The sequence below is a fragment of the Cupressus sempervirens genome, chromosome 6 (assembly GCF_028749045.1).
Source record: "Cupressus sempervirens isolate cs-2001-9-10 chromosome 6, ASM2874904v1, whole genome shotgun sequence".
In the NCBI taxonomy this organism is placed as follows: Eukaryota; Viridiplantae; Streptophyta; class Pinopsida; order Cupressales; family Cupressaceae; genus Cupressus; species Cupressus sempervirens.
Genome location: NC_143123.1, coordinates 126,772,554 through 126,792,438, shown reverse-complemented (window position 1 = coordinate 126,792,438; position 19,885 = coordinate 126,772,554). Strand labels below are relative to the sequence as shown.

General features: G+C 32.2%; 1 pseudogene; it reads left to right on the top strand.

Annotated features, from left to right (window-relative positions):
• Positions 1-7,978: 7,978 nt before the first annotated feature.
• Positions 7,979-19,605, top strand: LOC149551552 (putative anion transporter 3, chloroplastic; annotated as a pseudogene).
• The last annotated feature ends 280 nt before the right edge of the window (positions 19,606-19,885 follow it).

Here is a 19,885-nt window from a genome sequence, read left to right as displayed (position 1 = left end):
GCCCACTTTTCTAGTTTCCTATCACCTCACCCTTGTCTACTTTAGGCAAAGTTCTTCTATTATTTCTCATGCTTCCTTGGTTCATTGGAGTAAGCTATGTATTTAGTATTTGTTCCTATGTACTAGGCGAATGCAGTGGTTGGGTACCTATGCATTTCAGTGAGATGGATCATTTACCATATAGACACTCTTCTATTCATTCCTACTTTTTTTTGTATCCTTCCATTTTCAATTGATCATCTCTTTAGGCTTTGGTGTTTTATGCCATCAATATGTTCGAGTTCAATTGTTTTCCTTTGTGTGCCTCCTTATTCGATGCAAATTACAATCTTCTCTACCTAATTAGGTTCTATTTGAATGGAGGTTCTTTAGATCAACAGTTACTTTTGATAGAGCTTTGCAGCTTCTACATGCTTTAATGATGTTCTTCATGATCATCTTTTGTTCTCATCTTCTAGGACATTCCCTAGTTTGAAGGCTTCTTTAGACCTTCACTAGTTTCTTTTTAGCATTATTTCCATCTCTTTTTGGAGTAGGGCTTTTCCCATGTGGTTTTCTCAATGTATCCTCTTTTCAAAGATTTGGTTGTGCTTGGGTACCTCATCATGCTTTGTTGTCAGGACCCAAATCTACTTTCTGCAGTAGTTTCTAGGTTTTTAGCTACTCCCTAAGTTTATCTTAAGTGGGGTGTTAGAGTAATTAGATATTTTCTAATCAACTCTAGTTCTCTTAAGCTAAAATTTAAGCATCTAATAATTAATTCCTTTAGTAATTATTATGATGCAATCTAGGTTAGACCCTTTTTAGGGTTTTGATCTCCTTTATAAGGATGATCTCTCTTTGTAATTAAAAACCAATTCATTGTTGATAATATCAATTTATCTTTTTGCTCATCAAGAATGCCTCATCTATGGATCTGGTAATTCTAGCCTCCATAGTTTTTTGCTTCTCTCTTTCTATGGTAGGTGTTTGCATGTAGGTGATTCTTGGGAGTTGTGGGGTTAAAATTCCATCAACTTCAACAAAAAAATCTAAAGAGATCTTTACTATGGATAATTCTAGATTCAAAGCCTGCTTTCTTGGCTCCATCTAGTCTAATCCAAAGTTCCTTTCTTTGCATCATCCAGTATAATAGTTAATGTGAAAAAGTTACAATATGGAAACAATCACAACCTTGGCCTTAAAAAGGCCTATATCATTACTTTTTGTGCTTCTAATTTGCAATAATGGAATGATGATTTTTTTCAATGTTGTTGGTGATATTTGATCAATGGTGGTTGATTATTAATTTTGACATGTATTATTGTATGGATGAACCCAAAATGAATTCAAACACAACCCCAAAAATAATCTAAACAAATTTTGAACTTGAATATCAAACCCAAATAGGTAACTTAGTTCTCTAGAAATCTTGAACTTTTTCTCACAAACCCAGTTCACCAAACTTCAAATTTCTCTTGGAAAAATAGAAAAATGAACTCTTAAGCACCCCAAAATACATATGTACACTATCTACATGGTGCTCTTCTTGATTCCAAAAGGATGCCTTCTATACATACCCAATAACTAAAAAAATGCAAGGTGGTTCAGCTTTGCAAAAAGTTGTCAAAGTTGTCAAATGCAACTTTTTGGCAAATACAAAGTTTCTTCAGAAAATTTTTGAAACTTTTCATTATAACCAATTATAAACTTAAAAACCTTAATCAAGTTAAAATACTAAGCCCAAATTATGGTGGGGGAAAAATATTAGGAAAGATGATTTGGGAAGGAATGTGTGAATTGATTGGCCTAATCTTGTGAGCATGATTTGTGTGTATATTTGTAAATATTGGCTAATATTGTAATGGTTTATTATTTTTGGTTATATAAAAGATAATACTAATGCTTTTATGTTTATATTTTTTATATTTATAGCCCAAATATTTTCCTATGAAGAAAGGCCATGCCTAGAAATATGAAATCAGAACAAAATGATGAGAGAATTGCTAGATTGTGGTCTCAGCTCTGAAGAAAAGTTCATAAATGTAATTGTGCTTGAAAAAAGTGTAAGAGATTCAAAAATCAAATAATTCTAATCACAACAACCCAGATTCATTGTAGGCAACATGGTCACATTGAAAGGGGGCACAATTTCTGTCGATTAGTGAATATGGATTTCCAACTAGAGAAACATGGAGGTGTGAATATCCAAGCCAAGAATTGCTTCCATGGAATAAGATGATCTTGTGAAAGAAAATACAATTGAAGATGATGGTATTACCATACCTAATAATGTGATAGAGGACATGATCGAAGAAGATGGTATTGGTGTAGTTGATCATGATGATGGTACTAGCACATCTGATAATGATGATGAAGATTATCTTGATATACCTATAATGGAGAAGGCATATGAGCCCCTATACCAAGGCTCCCAAAAAACTCTTCTCTCCACTATAGTGTTGTTGGTGAACTTGAAGGTTATGAACGGTTTATCCAATGTAGAAATTTTGTGCATGCTAATGTATGCCATCTTTTTCATCTTCAATATTAGGATACCCTTACTATTCATTATATTAGCAAATCATATTTGTTATTGTAGATTGATAGGTGAGTTTTTATTACCACCGTCAAACATTGTGCCTCATTTGTACCAAGAATTCTCTACTATTATGAATCAAATTGGAATGAAGTATCAAACAATACATGCATGTCCCAATGATCACATTCTATATCATAAACAACATGAATTTGCAATAGAATGCCATGGTTGTCATATTAGTAGATAATGATCATATCAAATAAAAAAAGAGGTGCCTCACAAGGTGTTGGATACAATTGTTGAAATTACGTGTTGTCTTTGATGTCACACAAATGCCATATTAGTCATCAAAAAGTGTTTACTAAGCTCAAAAGGTCAGCTAGACAAAGGACAGAGTCTACCAAGCTCAGAAGATCAACAAGGCAAAGGATAGTGTCTACCGAGCTCAGAAGGTCATCAAAGGTAATTTCGAAGAAGTAGTTCTTACTGAGCTCACTTGGTCATCAAAGGTAATTTGGAAAAAGTAGTTCTTACCGAGCTCACTCGGTCATCAAAGGTAGTTTGGAAGAAGCAGTTCTTACCCAGCTCACTCGGTCATCAAAGGTGATATGGAAGAAGTAGTTCTTATTGAGATCACTCGGTCATCAAAGGTAATTTGGAAAAACTAGTTCTTACCAAGCTCACTTGGTCATCAAAGGTAATCTTGAAGAAGCAGTTCTTACCGAGTAAACTCGGCAGCCAAAGGATTTTAAGGATATTGCAATGTTAACCGAGTCAAGAAGGTTAACTTAGGAAATTTTTGGAAACAGTATTTACCGAGCAAGGTTGGCCAGTAAAGTATTTCATTATTTTATGAAATAACATTTATTTGTTTAGAGTAATATGTGTAGCTGACTAATGTATGATTTATTAGTAAATATAACATATAAATGGGCCGACTTGACAATCTGAATGGTATAAGTAAGAGGTCAAGTTGTGAATTCTAAGTGGTAGTGCGATGAAAGTGTGGAATTATTGAGATATGATGACTAATTATTGTGGAAGTGAATTTGAAGGATGATTAGAGATCATTGAGGAGCAGGAAAGCCATATTTGATCAAGGAGGATCTAATAATATTGAACAAAAACCTGTAGCCAGCAAATTCAGTTGCATCTTGTTCAAGTCAATTCATTGTTGCTTTCTAACTATTGTAGTAGTGATTTCAAATCTCTTAATAGAGTCGGTTTAACAGCCATTTTGTAAATCCTCTAACAAGGTGACAATTTAGTTGAATTGTTCTAAAGACCTTTAGCAAGGCCACTCCTAACAGGGTGATTAAATACTCTAACAAGGTCACACCTAACAGTGTGTATTGTAACCTTTAATAGGGTTGGCTCCTAACAGGGCTCACTTCAGAAGAGTGAAAAATTGGTGACTAATTACTTGGTAGTTTTTCCCATATTGGGTTTCCATGTTAAATCTAGTGTCTCTTGTGTTCACTTTATTTTCAGTTACATGCATGAATGCTTGAAAATAAGTAATAATTTAATTTACCGAGTTACAACATTTTTTTACTGAGTATTAGCAGTAACTAGATTTGTAAGACATCTAAGGGATCTATGGATTAATTTTTGTTAGTAACTGATTCACCCCCCCTCTCAGTTACTCTATCTTTAATCCCAACACAAGGTTCTTCAATACATTCTCATTATTCCATGCCTTAAAAATTATTTGGGTGCATTGGCTTGCCACAATTTATGGATTACCAAGCACACAATAGAAGTCAAGATGAAATTATGTGAATGTCTACAAATGGTTCTACATTTAAAGATAGAAAAAACTTGACCACATTTTAAGGAAGAACCTTGTAATCTCAAGATTTCATTAGCATCGAATGATGTCAATCCATTTGGACATATGAGATATGTTTACTTAGTGTGACCTATTTTTGTTATTAATAATAATATTCCTCCTTGGATGTCCATAAAGAGGGATTACATAATTTTGTCAATGATTGTACTAGGTTTTTTTTTTTTTTAATAGTTATCTAAATTAATTTATAAACACTGCATCAAAATGGTTATAATAATTATGTAATGTTTCTGTTCATTCAACTAGGCAAGTACCAAGTTAAAGATATGAACGTGTCTATTGAGCTTCTTGTTGATGAGTTTTTAAAGTTATAGAATGGGGTCACTTTGTATGACATCTCTTGAGCAATAGGACAAAGATAATTTCAATTCCATGCAATGCTTGTATGGACAATACATGATACCTCTAGACTAACTCATTTTTGTGGTATGTTATATTCTTAAGGTCATATATTTTTGGTATGTTATAATGCTTACACATCATTTTTGTATGTTTAAGTTGCACATGATAACTGTACATGATCTTTTAGGTGTTCAGACAAAGGAAAAAATTGCATGTCCAGTTTGTGGTCCAAGGATGAAATCTCATTATTCAAGAAGTTTAGGACAGCAGGTGTTCGATGAGTTTAGACACTTTCTCCATAATAATCATAAGTATTGAATTATTGAAAAACATATTTTTAATGGGAAACAAGAGACAACATCAAGGCCACAAAAAATGACACCTCATTTTTTGAAGTTAAAATATAATAGACTAAATCACCAAGGTAATGTCATTCTATCTAATATTTTTTATTTGAAAATTATATTTTAATATTGTCTTTTATTTAGTAATGATGTAATTGATCCTCATAAAGGTCATCAAGGCATCAATGACCAACTTTATAGAGGAATAAAAAGTTATCCTAGTCAATTTAGTAGGTTGTCATACTACAAGGATTTCCCAATCGTGAATTTGTTTGATGCTATGAATATTGGAAAAAATGTAATAGAGATACTCTAGAAAATATTGGATGGAAAGCGTGACAAAGAATAAATTGCCAAAATTTGTAATGACATTCATGAATCCAAACATGCATTGAAAATTTTCATTGAATCAAATAGCAATGAAGATTACATAAATACAAGTGTACTTCCTTAGTTATTAACAGAGCAGACAAGTGATGCATCAAAAGAAGACATAAAAAAGACAAATTTTCTCATAGGATTTGCTACAAATATAAGTAGTCTTGTATCAAACAAAGGTGATTTTGGGCTAGGGTTGAAAACACATGATTGGCATACCTTTGTCAAGGTAATTCATGTTCTCTATTTACAATATATTTATAAATTGCATGTACTTTTTATTGTATTATTTTATAATATATTGAAAAAATCATTTTTAAATTATTATAGTATATCCTACATCTATCCCTCCCACACTAGTTTGAAAACACTATTAAATAAGTTATATATGATCTTGAAAAATACATGAGGTTAAAAGCATTATTTACAAATATAAGCAATCTTGTATCAAAGAAAGGTGATTTTGGGCTAGGGTTGCAAACACATGACTGGCATACCTTCATCAAGGTAATTCATGTTCTCTATTTATAGTATATTTGTAAATTGCATGTACTTTTTATATATTATTTTATAATATATTGAACATATTTATTTTTAATTATTGTAGTATGTCTTACTCTATCCCTCCCACACCAGTTTAACAAGTATTAAACAAGTTATATATGATCTTGAAAAATACATGAGATTAGAAGTGTTATTTCTTAGACTTATTGTAGATATCGTATTATATTTATGACTTGATTTACTTTTTATGTAATTTATTGTATAATTTTTTTCAAAATCTTGTTTATATGTTCTTATGTGTTAAACCTCTTTTAGATGGTTATCATCTAAAGAAATTGATAAAAAAGATATAAAATATCGGAAAAGAAAAATTCTCTAGCTTATGTGTGAAATGAAAATGTGTCTACCTTCAAAAAAATTTCAATGCTCAAGAATACTACCTCATACATCAAGTTGAGGAAATTGAATTGTGTGGGCCTATACAATCTAGGTCAATATGGATGGTTGAGAGGCACTTGAAATTTATGAAGGGCTTAGTTTGACAAAGAGTATTTCTTGAGGGTTCTATGGTGGAGGGATATATAGTATACCAGACCATGGTGTACATTAATAAATATCTTCCTAAGTTTGTTGCAAATATTCATTTTGTGCACTAATATATACACCTACAACTGATACAAGAATAAAGACTAGTACTACTAATGTTGAACCATTTCTTGGAGTAGCCGATGTTTCTATTAAAAGTACCAAAGCTTCATGGTGCTTTAGAATTGTTATTATTTACACTGTGATTGTAGTTTACTTATACATAACTCATACTGTATTGATAATCCCATGATGTTTTTGTAGTAAATGATTTTTTTTATGATACTCTTTTTGAAATGACATTGACTATTTGGGCCCATCATACATAAAAGGTAAATAGCTTCATATCATTGGTACAGTATTTTTCTTTTCATCCATTCATTGTATTGTATTAAAGTTATTGATCTAACAATTTTTTTATAGAAAAGGTGGAATGAATAGTGTCCTGAATTATAAAATTGGCCTATTAGATATTTAGAGGACCTCTTTGGAAAAAACATTTTTGATAGTGCCCTACTTCTTAAAAGATCATCCAAACATATAAAGACTATGAGGGGCCAATATAGAAGGGCTCTAAAGGATAACCCAGAATACGAGCATCCCCCTATGATTCCATCAATTGAGTGGAATGAAATAATAAAAGTGCGAAAGAGAAAAGGCTACAGGATAAAGGAATTGAACCAAAAAAGGGAAAAAGAAGGTATGTCATGATAGTATTAAGTAGAATGTAATTGTGCACTAATTAGTGATCTTTGTAAATATATAATCTAACATGTTTAAATATTTTCATAGACTATAGGAAACATCAAAAGCTATAGAAGAGAGAGTAAAAAAGATTGGCCAACACAAACTTGGCTCTAGTGGCTATATGAAACTTCACTCTTGACTTGTAAGTTGAAGCAATGGAATTTCATACCAAATTTTTTTATATAAGGTTGCAAACAATTTTGTTTAATCAAATTATACATCCAAAATTGATGATATAAAGTAAAAATTATAGATCACGGAATTCAATGTGGAGCCCACAGATGAAGACAAAAAAAATTCCTTGAAGGAAGCCTATAAAGCCATGGTTGCAAGCCTACACCAAGAATCTAAAATCCATATCAAAGAATCTAGTGCATCAAATGAGACACATGTAAATTGGTCAGGTGAAAAGTAAATTAAATTGAATAGGTGAGAAATTTCATGTTTGGTGTTAATTTCCAACATAAATTGACTGTTTGTATTTTATATATCAAACAATGATAATAATGTGCATGACATTTCACTACAGCCTTCAAATCCTATAACAAAATTTGTGTGTGATGAAGGCCATGATTCACTTCACAATGGTGGAGGTATTAATTTTTTATTGGAAATAAATTATGTAATTATTAATAGAATTAAATATCTTCAATTGCAATTGGTCATGTGACCATTTTTTGAATATTTTAGAACATGTTGAACGTCATGACGAACTGGTGGAACATGTTTGAAGTGTTTCAACATGTTGAGGTTGTGACCGATCAAAATGTTACTATAGATGATGTGGCATTGTCAAGTAAATAAAAATGCATGTTATGTTCTACTAGCTAATGAAATACTTGTTATAATTAAAAAAAAGTATGTGAATCTAACCCATTTACTTGTTATTGCAGAAAAACCCCCTTCAATGCAGTAGTCTCATGCTCCTCAAAGTAGGAGGAAGCATCATAATTTGACATTACAACCACAAGAGGAGGAGAATGAGGAAGATATTGACGCTCCTATTAGCCTTTTCCTTAAGAAATCTAAGGAAAAACAAAAAAAAGAAATAATTTTTTAAAAATGCTCTTTGATAAACCTTGTTTGATAAAATTTGTTGGACAATGAAAGAACATTGTTGCAAGTAATTATATATGAATGTTGGGTATTAATATTGAATTTTATTTCATTTTAATGAATATTGTTATGTGTTAATGAATTCTTGATTAGTGTTTACTATTAATAAATTTTATGTCGTATTAATGAAAGTTATGTGATTGTATTGATTGAATGTTATAGTTCATAAATGGATGAATGAATGAATGAAGTATGTAATTAGATGTTAATGGGGAATTTAGATTAATGTTAGGGGAAGGGGGGGTGAGGCCAAATGAGCTTCCACCTTCACGTTGTTGGCCTTTTTAAGTAGAGAATATTAAAGCATTCTCAAAACCAAGTGAAGCTCAAATAATACTTTCATTATTTAATAAATTTCAGTCATTCTAGGTATTTTCTCATAAGTGCATTTTGAATACTCATTGTCAGGAAACTATTAAATAACAAACTAGAAGGACCAATACTCAACTTTCCTAGCATGCTTTGACTTCATTTTGTGTAAGTATTATCTTCTTGAATGTGTCAAATCTACATGGTTTATGAACTATTTGAAATCTTATTAATCTATTTCATTTTTCAAAAACTCCCTTTTCTTGTTAAAAAATTAACATTAAAATCATATTTTATTTCATATACAAATTTATTAGTATATGGACACATTGACAAGTCTTGCATATTGGGGTACTCTATGTTTAATCTTGAACAATTAATTTATGCGTAGTAATGATCTACTTGAGTTATTTTATCTAAATTTGTCCATAAATACTCTATTCACACTTATGCTATACTAAACTAATTTTATTATCAAATCATATGCATGATGCAAATACCAATGTAATTTGATAGAGTTTTAGATTTGGGTGATTAGTTTAGTAGCTATTTTGATGACTATTTTTTGTATCTCTTGCTCTTCATCCTAATGATGGATCACGTATTGTGATTCAAAATGTTGATGGTAAAAATCTTAACACAATTGAATCTAGAAACATATTAGTACAATATAATGGATTGTGGAAATTTGTTCTCTTTAATTAAAAAATGTGGAAATCAAACATTCTTTGTAAAATTTATCTTGTACTCATTTTACAATCATATCATTCCTTGAGAAGACATCTAATTGCAAAATTCTATCAAAAAATTAGGTTCTTTGTTTATGATTCCACATTTTGCATGATTTTCTACCACAAGATTTTCAACATATTTTTGTCACAAAATATCCCTCCATTTCTCTTGGATGAATTTCCACACCCTTTTCCAAAGCTCTCATTTTGACATGAGTAGGAAGGACATAGGTAGAATGTTTGGCTTTATAAAATTTAATTGCTTTTGTTTAAAATTTTCATTATTTTATGTGTATTTCATACAAAGCTTATGGCCATTAAATTCCATGGGACAATATCTCTTTGAGGAATTATACCAACACCATGCACCTTATTAGTGCTTCTTCATTTTGGATACACATCTACACAAACATATGCAAAGGTTATTTTCTAATTTGATTTTTCATTGAAATATTTTGTTATATTTTTGGTATTTTCATAATCACAGAAATCATGACACTTTAATATGAAGATTAAAGCTCATTTGCAGAGAATGATCTATCTTTTGGAACATTACTATCATCTTTCCTGTGGGGGTATTTATTGTCTGGTGTTGTTAGAGGAGCCTTGGCACATCATTATGACAATAAATTCATTATGGCATGGGGGGTTTCAATATGGTCATTGAAAACCTTTCTCACCCCATGGGCTTTTGGTCATTTAGTGGGGATGCTCCTTGCTATCCGTGCACTATTTGGTGTTGCTGAAGATGTAGCCTTGCCCTATATGAACACCATAATTTCAAGGTAAGACTTCAAAAAAATCACTTTACTAAATTAATTCAATCCCTTTTCATTATCATTTTAATGTTGTCTTCATCATATAGTATTAAAGCACTTTTACTCATGGTATTTAGTCAAAGTGTCCTACCTCTTTGTTTTTAGTATTCAACTATAGATGCTCAAGATAACTTGAATATGTTAATTTTTTTCTTGTTATTCAAAGTGGTGTCCTATTACGGAACTAGCTATAGTAGTAGGCCTCTCAATGGTTGGATTTCATCTAAGTAATGTGATAAGCTTACTTGCTTCTCAAATACTAATGTCACAAGCTGGAATTTATGGACCTCTCCTTACATTTGGAGTCCTAGGTTTTCTTTGGCTCTCAATATGGGTTCCAAACATTTGTAATGATCCTTAGTTTCATTGTAGAATATCAAAATCAGAGCTATTTGTTATTCATGATGGAATTAAGTATTCTCCAATGCCTACTAAAAATTCCACTATCCAAACTACTCAAAGAATGCCTCCTTTTTGTCTACTATTTTCTAAGTTATCAACATGGGCGATAATAGTTGCAAATGTTACAAATAATTGGGTAAGTTGTATAGAAAACTATATCTTTACTTGAACATCACAAGTCCATCTTTTTTATGTCTAATATTTTTTTCTTTTGTTGTCTTTAGGGTTTTTTTTTCCTTCTCTCTTGGATGCCAATATATTTCAAAACTATAAGCTTTCTTCTAATCACCAGGCATACTCTTTTTTTAAACAATTTTAATCAAGAAATATGTCAAACCAAAATTGCAAGAGTCGAGGATATAATTTTAGTTCATTCATATTGAAATTTTCACTACATTTGAATTCAAGCACAGATATGATAAAACCACTTTATAGGTATTTAATGTAAATTTGAAGCAAGTTTCATGGTTTAGTTTTATTCCATGGGGGACAATGGTAGTTGTAGGGTATGGTGTTGGTATTGTTTCAGACATTTTGGTTCAATCTAGCAATTTAGTACTACGGTGTGCAAAATCATGCAGGTTAGTTAAATTTTATTCTGATTATAGCTGAATTTCTTATGTAGTGATAACATTTTCAAGTAAAAACCTTGAATTTTGACAATTTTAAATAATGCTTTTGTCATCTATCTCAACTCCCAATATCATCAATATGCCACTTTTGCAATGGGTTTGTTTGATTTATATTGTTTTAAAAAAATAGATTAGTTTTTTATTAAATAAAAATATTGACAAAAATCTTATTGATTATATTATCACAAAATTTTGAGTTTTCATAAAAATCCGGTTGAGTGCACCAAGATGGTGTACAAAAAGAGGGGTATAAGTGGACACATTTTTTCTAAAATTAGGTAAATCTAAACTTGGAGGAGACATTTGAGGTTCATCCACTCAAAATGATAATATGTGTAAAATATATAAATTATAGTTCTTTGAATCTACTTTCTAAACTACTAGATTTTGTACAAAATAGATAAGATTAGGTAAAAACAATTCCTGGTCTTTTTGGAAAAGATAACATATTTGTTTTCGTGTGCAGCACAAAAAACATATTTATATTTAGTATTTTGGATAACCCTTTGGTACGATGATAGTTTTACGATGATAGTTAAGAGTTATATCTAGTATTTGTGTTTTTTTAAATAAAAAATTGATGAGTATTTCATCTTTTATGAATTATTGAACTAACTACATCCTAAAATTTGCATACATGTTCGTATATTGAGCATAACTTGTCTGTGAGGAATGTCAAGTCATTGGTAAAAGTAATTAAAATTTGCATTGTTCATATTGTCCAAAAATAGAAAAAATTATATGGTTAGAAAGCTAAGAAGACATGTAATATTATGGTAGTAATCTTAGAGATATCCACTTCACCATTAACAAACCTAATAAAGGAAAAGATGAGAATTCATCTTAGAAGATAAAAAATGTCTAAAGGAAGAAAAAATGGAGGGAAAAAAGTCTCCCAAGCCTTTGGGGTATTTCCCTATGCTATCCCCAAGGCATTACCTAGTCGGGTTTCTAGGATTCAAATAAAAAAGTGCATTCAAGACTCGATCAGGTTTTGAAGAACAAAAAGTAGGATTTACTCCGAAGGCCATAACTTTCACACACGAAATTTGATTGACTCCATTCAAAATGCATTGGAAAGATATTGAAGAGATCTACAACATAATGTAGATAAATAAATCCTATGTCATAAATTTTTTTATTTTCCATCAATTTGAATTAAGTATAATCTAAAACAAATAATCATTTATTTTTCCAAGCATGTAATTAATAGGTAAACATGAATGCTAACATATTATTAATTATCTCCCTCTCAAACACACATATACACACTCACAAACTAACTAAGTAAATCCTAAGATATCTCTCTTACTAAATCCCTAATCCCCCCTCCCTCCCTCTCTCTCCATATTTATCACCCTCTCTGTCATATCCCCTAATATATATATGTATGTATGTATCTATGTATCTCTCTCTCTCTCTCTCTCTCTCTCTCTCTCTCTCTCTCTCTCTCTCTCTCTCTCTCTCTCTCTCTCTCTCTCTCAGGTTTTAAATGAATTTTTCATCCCAAAAACCTGATTGGGTTTTTTTTTCATGTATTTTTTCTATGCTTGGTAACCAAGCCTAGCTACTTTTTGAAAAATCATATAAACTGATCGGGTTATGAATAACCCGATTGGATTATTCACATTTTTAGTTTTTTTCTTGTGTGGTGTCCACTAAATTGTACACCATTTTGGTCCACCCACCTATCCATGCCTTCAAATCTTATAACTATTTTTAGTTTTCTAAAATGAAGAGCTCCACAAACTTTTTTATTAATTTTTTTTTTCTATTAAGATAGTTTAATAAATATTTACATCACAAGTTCAAAGTTCCCAAAAACAACCCAAAAAAAAAGACTTTTCACACCCCCTTGAATATATACAATTACAAAATTAGGGGGGTGACGGTATCAATTCTTTTTAACTAGCTATACTTAGACTAACAATCCATTTTCAACTACTAATTACATTACAAGTATCAACAATTTTATAATCTAATAATTCACTATTGAAATTAACCCCATCCATCCTTGAGGTTGGACACCTCCACATGGGCCACTTGATTAGCTTCACTCTATCTATTATCTTGATTGGGCACTGTATTCCAACCATCATGCTACACTGGTCCCTGCTATTCATGATTATGGACTGAACCTCCACCAGATTGTTGATCAGCTCCCCAATCAGATTGAATAGCACCAACCTGATCTTGCTCTTGATTATATATATTTTCCCAACCTGTCTAAGGAAGCTCAATTTGAGGGACATTTTGCAACTGCCATTCACTAATATATTTGTTCAATTCATCCATTTTTATTAGATCCAAGAAGGATTGTAATCTTGAAACATAGTTTGTAGCTTGAACTTGATCTTCCTTTATCATTAAGCACCCTTCACAAACTAGCTTCATAAAGTCTAATCTTGTGATTTGAAGAACCAATGATACCTATGACATAATATTAAAATGGGTGAGTTTAAAATTAAACTTAGTAAGCTTCCTCCTCTTGGCTTGAAAGACTTCTTTATTCATGTCCTTCCATAGAGTCCATAACACCTCAATAGTTAGAACAAACCAAAAACTATTTAATTTAGAATCAAATCTATCCACATATCTAGTAAGGATCTCTAACCAGGAAAAACTATTAATACAGTTCCAATGACATGGAGACCCCAAAAAAATAGACCATATCTTACATGCATATAAACATTAAAAAAATAGATGCTCAAAAGACTCATGAACATTACAAATATTACAACACAAAGGAGCAAGACCAATTGATGAAAGGACTTTCCTAACAGCTAACTTTTTAAATAAGAGCAACCACTTGAAACAAAGTTTTTTTTGGCTCTACTTTACTTTTCCACATGTATTCAAATAAAAAAGGCCAATTAGAAAAAGGGTTAATTTTCCCACAACACTGAGACACCCTAGCTATGAGAGAGGAGTCATTTTTCATATAGAGATAAACATTTTTGGTAGTATTTTCTAACAATAGATTACCATCATCCATTTAATCTTCTTTAAGAATCCATTAGCATCTAGCAATTCTTTTGGATTACAACTAAGCATTTCTTTCTTAATAAGGGTATATGTCTTTTCTGTGAATCAGGAATGTTAAATCTGCATTTGATATCCCCCCACTCCCTTAGCTGCCCACCATCCATAATGTCATGTATCAAAGAGATCCCCTTTAAGTTCCAAGCCTTGGCTGAACAACTTTGTGTTAAAGCCAAAGGTTTACCATTAAAGGAAAGCCCCCACCAAATAGATCTATCTTTGACCAGATAGTGTGGGGGACCTCCTGCTACTCCCCCCATTAGAATATACTGTCCCAAGCCTTCCAAAAAACCTAAAAAATCTTGGATTCAAATATCTTCATATTAAAATCACCAAATACAATGTCCATAAGTGGAATATCTTTCCATATTTTCCCTTTCCTAATGATAGACTTAAGAATGTTATTCCTAATAAGAATCTTCCATGGCTCATTCCCCCATAAGGCTTTTACCATCCACTTAGATGCAAGAGCATACCCTTGAGTTTTAATGTCTTTCAATCCCAATCCATCCCGATTCTTCTCTTGGCAACACAAAGCCCATTTGACACAATGCCTTTTCCTATTCCCCTTCCCATTTGACCATAAAAAATCTCTAAGAATCTTGTCAATCATATTTACTTGAGAACTTAAAAACAACCAAGCCGAAGCATAATATAAGTGATGAGTTGCCAGAACCTTTTGTACCACATGGAATCTACCTGCTATAGAAAGTGAATGTGTTTGCCATATAACATTTTTTCTACTAGTCTTACTGTAGATCCATTCCCACATGCTATTCAAATTAGGCTCAACTAAAAATGGAATCCCTAAATACCTTACTACCTCATTAGGCCTTACCCAATTCTAGCCCTTGCTTACTATCCAGTTTGGTGAGTCCTATTGCCATCCCAAAATTGTGGATTTAGATGGAGCTATTTCAGATCTAGAAGCCTTACAAAATAAATCCAACCTCCTAATGGCATTGTCAAAATTTTCCTCAGCCAGACCTAAGAATAGAGATGTATCATCAACAAACTAAACATTGATCAACTCATCCATATTTGGAAGAGAGATCCCTTTTACAGGAGGTCCTAATTTTGAACCTCTTAAAACATAGAACATGGCATCTGTAGCAATAACAAATAGTAAAGGAGCAATTGAGAAACCCTGTCTAATAGACCTTTGCAACCTGATAGGTTCTAAAAGATTTCCATTAACATCTATAATAGTAGAAGCCTCATTAAATAGAATGTTGATCCAATCATAGTACTTCTTTGGAAAACCAAAAGCCTTTAGCATACCAATAACAAAACAGCATTATATTCTATCATATACCTTTTCAAAATCTAACAAGATCATAGCCACCTCTTGCTCATTCTCTTTTGCCCAGTGCATTGCTTCCCAACTTGTAATGAGATTTTCTAGTATGTATCTGCCTTGTATGAACCTAGTTTGAGTTTGTGAAATGAATCTGCTAACCAATGGAGAAATTCTCCTGGCTAAGGCTTTGGCTAATATTTTATATGAAAGGTTTAGTAAAATAATTGGCCTCCAATTTTTGGATGAAGCTTAATGACTCCTTTATTAATATCTTTTCCCAGAGATCCTTTAGAAAATGCCTCCTCGTATACTCTTAAAAGCTTAGCACTTATCTGATTTTTGTTCTTTTTATAAAAAAAATTTGAAAGGCCATCTATTCTAGGAGATTTTACATTAGATAAGGAATCAATAGTAGCATCAATTTCTTCTATTGAAATCCCTTTATTGAGAGAATCCTACTCTACTACAAACACTTTCACTGGAATAAGCCTAAGGCACTCATCCATACTTGAATGCTCCTCATAGCCCATCTCCCAAGAAAACAAATCTTTATAAAATTGATAAAATGCCTTTTGAATATCTTCTACCTCCTTAGAATTTCTACCGTCTACTTGAATCTCATCAATCAACTCCCTTCTATGCTTAGCTTTGATAATATTAAAGAAATACCAGCCTAACCCCTTATCTCCTTCATTTATCCAATTCATCCTAGCTCTAATTTTCTGACCTTGAATTTTATACCTCTGAATAATATTTAGGTTATGCTTGATCTTCACAAGTTGTGTTTCTAACATTTCATCATTCCCTCTAATTTGAAGATCTTTTTCAGTGTTATTAAGCTTATTCTGCCAGAAGGTTTCTTCTCTATTCCTATCAATGGCCTACTTCTTCTCAATAACTTGACAAAGATTTTTCCAAGTTTCAGCCTTCAGATTCCACAACTCTATGGCATTCAAAAGGGGGTTTCTCATACTAGTAAGATCTGAGACCATCTCAATAGCCTCAAGATTATCTATGTCACCCAAAAGGGAACTATTCAATTTGAAATTATTTTCATTCCTCTTCCTCTCCTCCTTACTCCTATCACCTACAAAGAGACAACAAGTGTAAATTGGAGAATGATCAAAAAGTGAAGTAGGAAAAACTCGTACAAGGGCATGATATTGATTTTGTTTGAAGGACACTGAACTCACTTCCCCATACACTCTATCAAGTCTACAATACACCCTTTGTTTACCTCTCTGATTATTACACCAAGTGAACTAGATATCAAGGAATTTCCCATGCATATTTTCCATAGGATCAATCAGATTAAATTTTCTTTTAAATCTATGCTAAAAAAATAGTTCATTTCCTTTCCATGAGTGTGCCAGACCTCCTAATTTATCAGCTCTATGTTCTACCATATTGAAATCCCCAACAAACACCCTATGAATTTTAGGGAGATTAGAACAACACCAATCCCATAATTGAGCTCTTTCTCTAAAGTTATTAGAAGCATCCACATTACATATACCATAAACTATCTCATCTCTTTTCAATGACACCCATATAATTCTCTGGCAAGGTGAGCAACCATGTTCTACAATATGGCTTTCCCACTTAGGGTTGACCAAAATAGCCACCCCTCCTTTTCCCCTTTCATGATTTGAATGAAAACCAACTGCTTTGTCCCATAAGAACTTCAAAATAGAATGAGCTTGAAACCCTAGAACTTTAATCTCTTGTAAACAAATAATATCTTTAGTATCTAATCTATTACACCATCTCCTAACTAAATATTTTCTATTAGGCATTTCTAACCCCTAGACATTCCAACTATGAATGTGAAGCATCATCATGATCAAGGGGGAGGTTTGGAGTTCTTACACAACTTGTTAAAACAATATGGAAAGTTCTTTCTACCTCTTCCCCCATTAGGAAGAGCAATTCTTTCTACAATCTTTCTTTTCTTTTTTTTCACTACCTTAATGAGTTGATTATCGTTCTCTAAATTGACCAAAATAAGAGGTCTACGTGAGGAATCTAACACTTTCGACGGGGGGAGCAACATCTTATTATCCACTCACATTTTATAAGCTCTTTCCTTAATGGTAGCAAGGGCCAACTGTTGGGCATTCAAGGCTTGAATTAAAGCCTTATTAGAAGGGGCCTCTAAAGCAACATTTCCTGGCAAGGAGGCAGCTAAGGGAGGGGGAATCACCTCTAAAGTAGAAATCTTAGTAGGGACTACTTTAAACTCTTCTTCAAATAGAGGATTCGAAAGGGAAATAAATTTATTAGATGTCGGGGTATCCACATGATCTGTAGCCTTCAATTGAACATTTAGATTATTATTAACATCCACATCACCATTAACATTCTTATTATTAGTAGAAACTATTAAAGAGATTTTCTCACCCACCACTGGATTCAAATAATTTTTCATATTATTATTAGGCCCATTTTTATTAACCACATTAAATTTTTCCTTTTGCAACTTCATTAGGGCCGAACAATCTTTCTTCATATGGCCATTTCATCTACAATGAAAGCAAGCACTAAGATTTCCTAGCAAGGAGATATCCCAATAGAAGGATTCCCCATCAAAGTCTAAGGAAATTTTATCTAGAAAATTCACCTCTAGGGTCAAAGCAACTAAAACCCTAGCATTCAAATGCAACAGTGTAACTCAAGATTGTTCAATTTATAGCATAAACCCTAAAGGCTTAAGAATTTGCAGAATAAAAGACTAGAATTCAACATTAAGTTTTTTAATCTCCTCCTAATTTGGAGGGGCACAAGAAACTATTTTTTCAATATTACATTTTGGAGACCAAGGATATGCCCTGAACATCGATCTGCCAACATTCCAAAATTTCTTCTTTAAAATTATTTCCTGCATATTATGGTTCTTTGAAAACACAAAAAAATTCCTTTTTGAATTGTACAACAATATGTCATGTAAATTCCAAGTTTCTTTCCCCACACTGTAGCTAGCCAATCATCAAAAAAAATTATGGCTAGCATAAATTCCTTATCAAGACATACAAAGAAAATAGCAATGCTTTTAAGCCTAGACTATTCACCTTTTATTACAAAAATCATGTCCTAATTGGGGGACAAAGAAAGAACTTTCAGGCTAAGAGAAAGAACCTTACCATATTCTCCTTCGCCACCACCAGTGATGGCATCTCCTCCTTGGGTGAGTCCACATCCAACAGCTGTGGTCCCTCCTCCATTTCTATTGGCACCATCACACTCTATCTCCATTGGAATCCTCCTAAAAATTCCTTCAAACTCTGTAGAGGCTGAGAAAATAGGACTACTATCAGCCAGGATTTTATATACGACAGCTTCTCCCCTATCTTATTGGCATCCTCAGTAAAAATTCCCTTAGAAACATGTTCCAAGCCATCTCCCATAATAATATCCCCCTCCTTTCCATCATGACTCGGCTCTCCCACAACATGAGTGAACCAAGCCAAGGCTAAAGAAACCAAAAACAAACTAGGGCACAATAAAGACACACAATTGCATCCCTTAAAAAAATTAAAACAAATGCACATAAGAGATAAAAGGACACTTGACATGACCAATATAGAACTAAAATCATGAAATGACACCTATTCACACAAAGCATGAAATCAGGCGTAGACGTCATCACACATTTGCACAAGTTGCAGAGCCATCTTTTTTGAAATCCTCAAATATATACAATTTGATGTTATTTCTTTTTAATTTTAAACTAATTATATTTTCTAATATTGAGCTCAAGGCACACTTACAAACTTTTTGTTTCAATAACAAACAATGTTACTTACATTTTTGTTGTAAACATCTATAGTCAATTGGTTTACTAGGTCTAGGAATAACACTTCTGCATTTAAATGTTACTCAAAACTCAACTATTGTAGCATCATGGTTAATGATGACACTTTCTTTGAGTTCATCCAGCCAAGTTGGATTTCTTCTAAATATGAATGTAGTTCTCTTATCTTGATTGATATACTAGTGGCTTCATTTTCAAAAATATTACAGTCGTTCTTTGTATCTTACTAAAGTATATCATTCTTCCATTGATTTAGAAATCCTTCATTTGAATTCAATATGTGTCAATAGCTTTAAGAATCTTGAACAATGATATCATGATTTTCTCTACTTAGAAAAATCACTTTCTTAGTAGGTAGGAGTTCTTCATGGTATGATGTTTGATACCTTTTTGATCCTCAAGTTTCAAGGTGATTTATTGATTTCTTATTAATTGGATTCATTCATGAAAA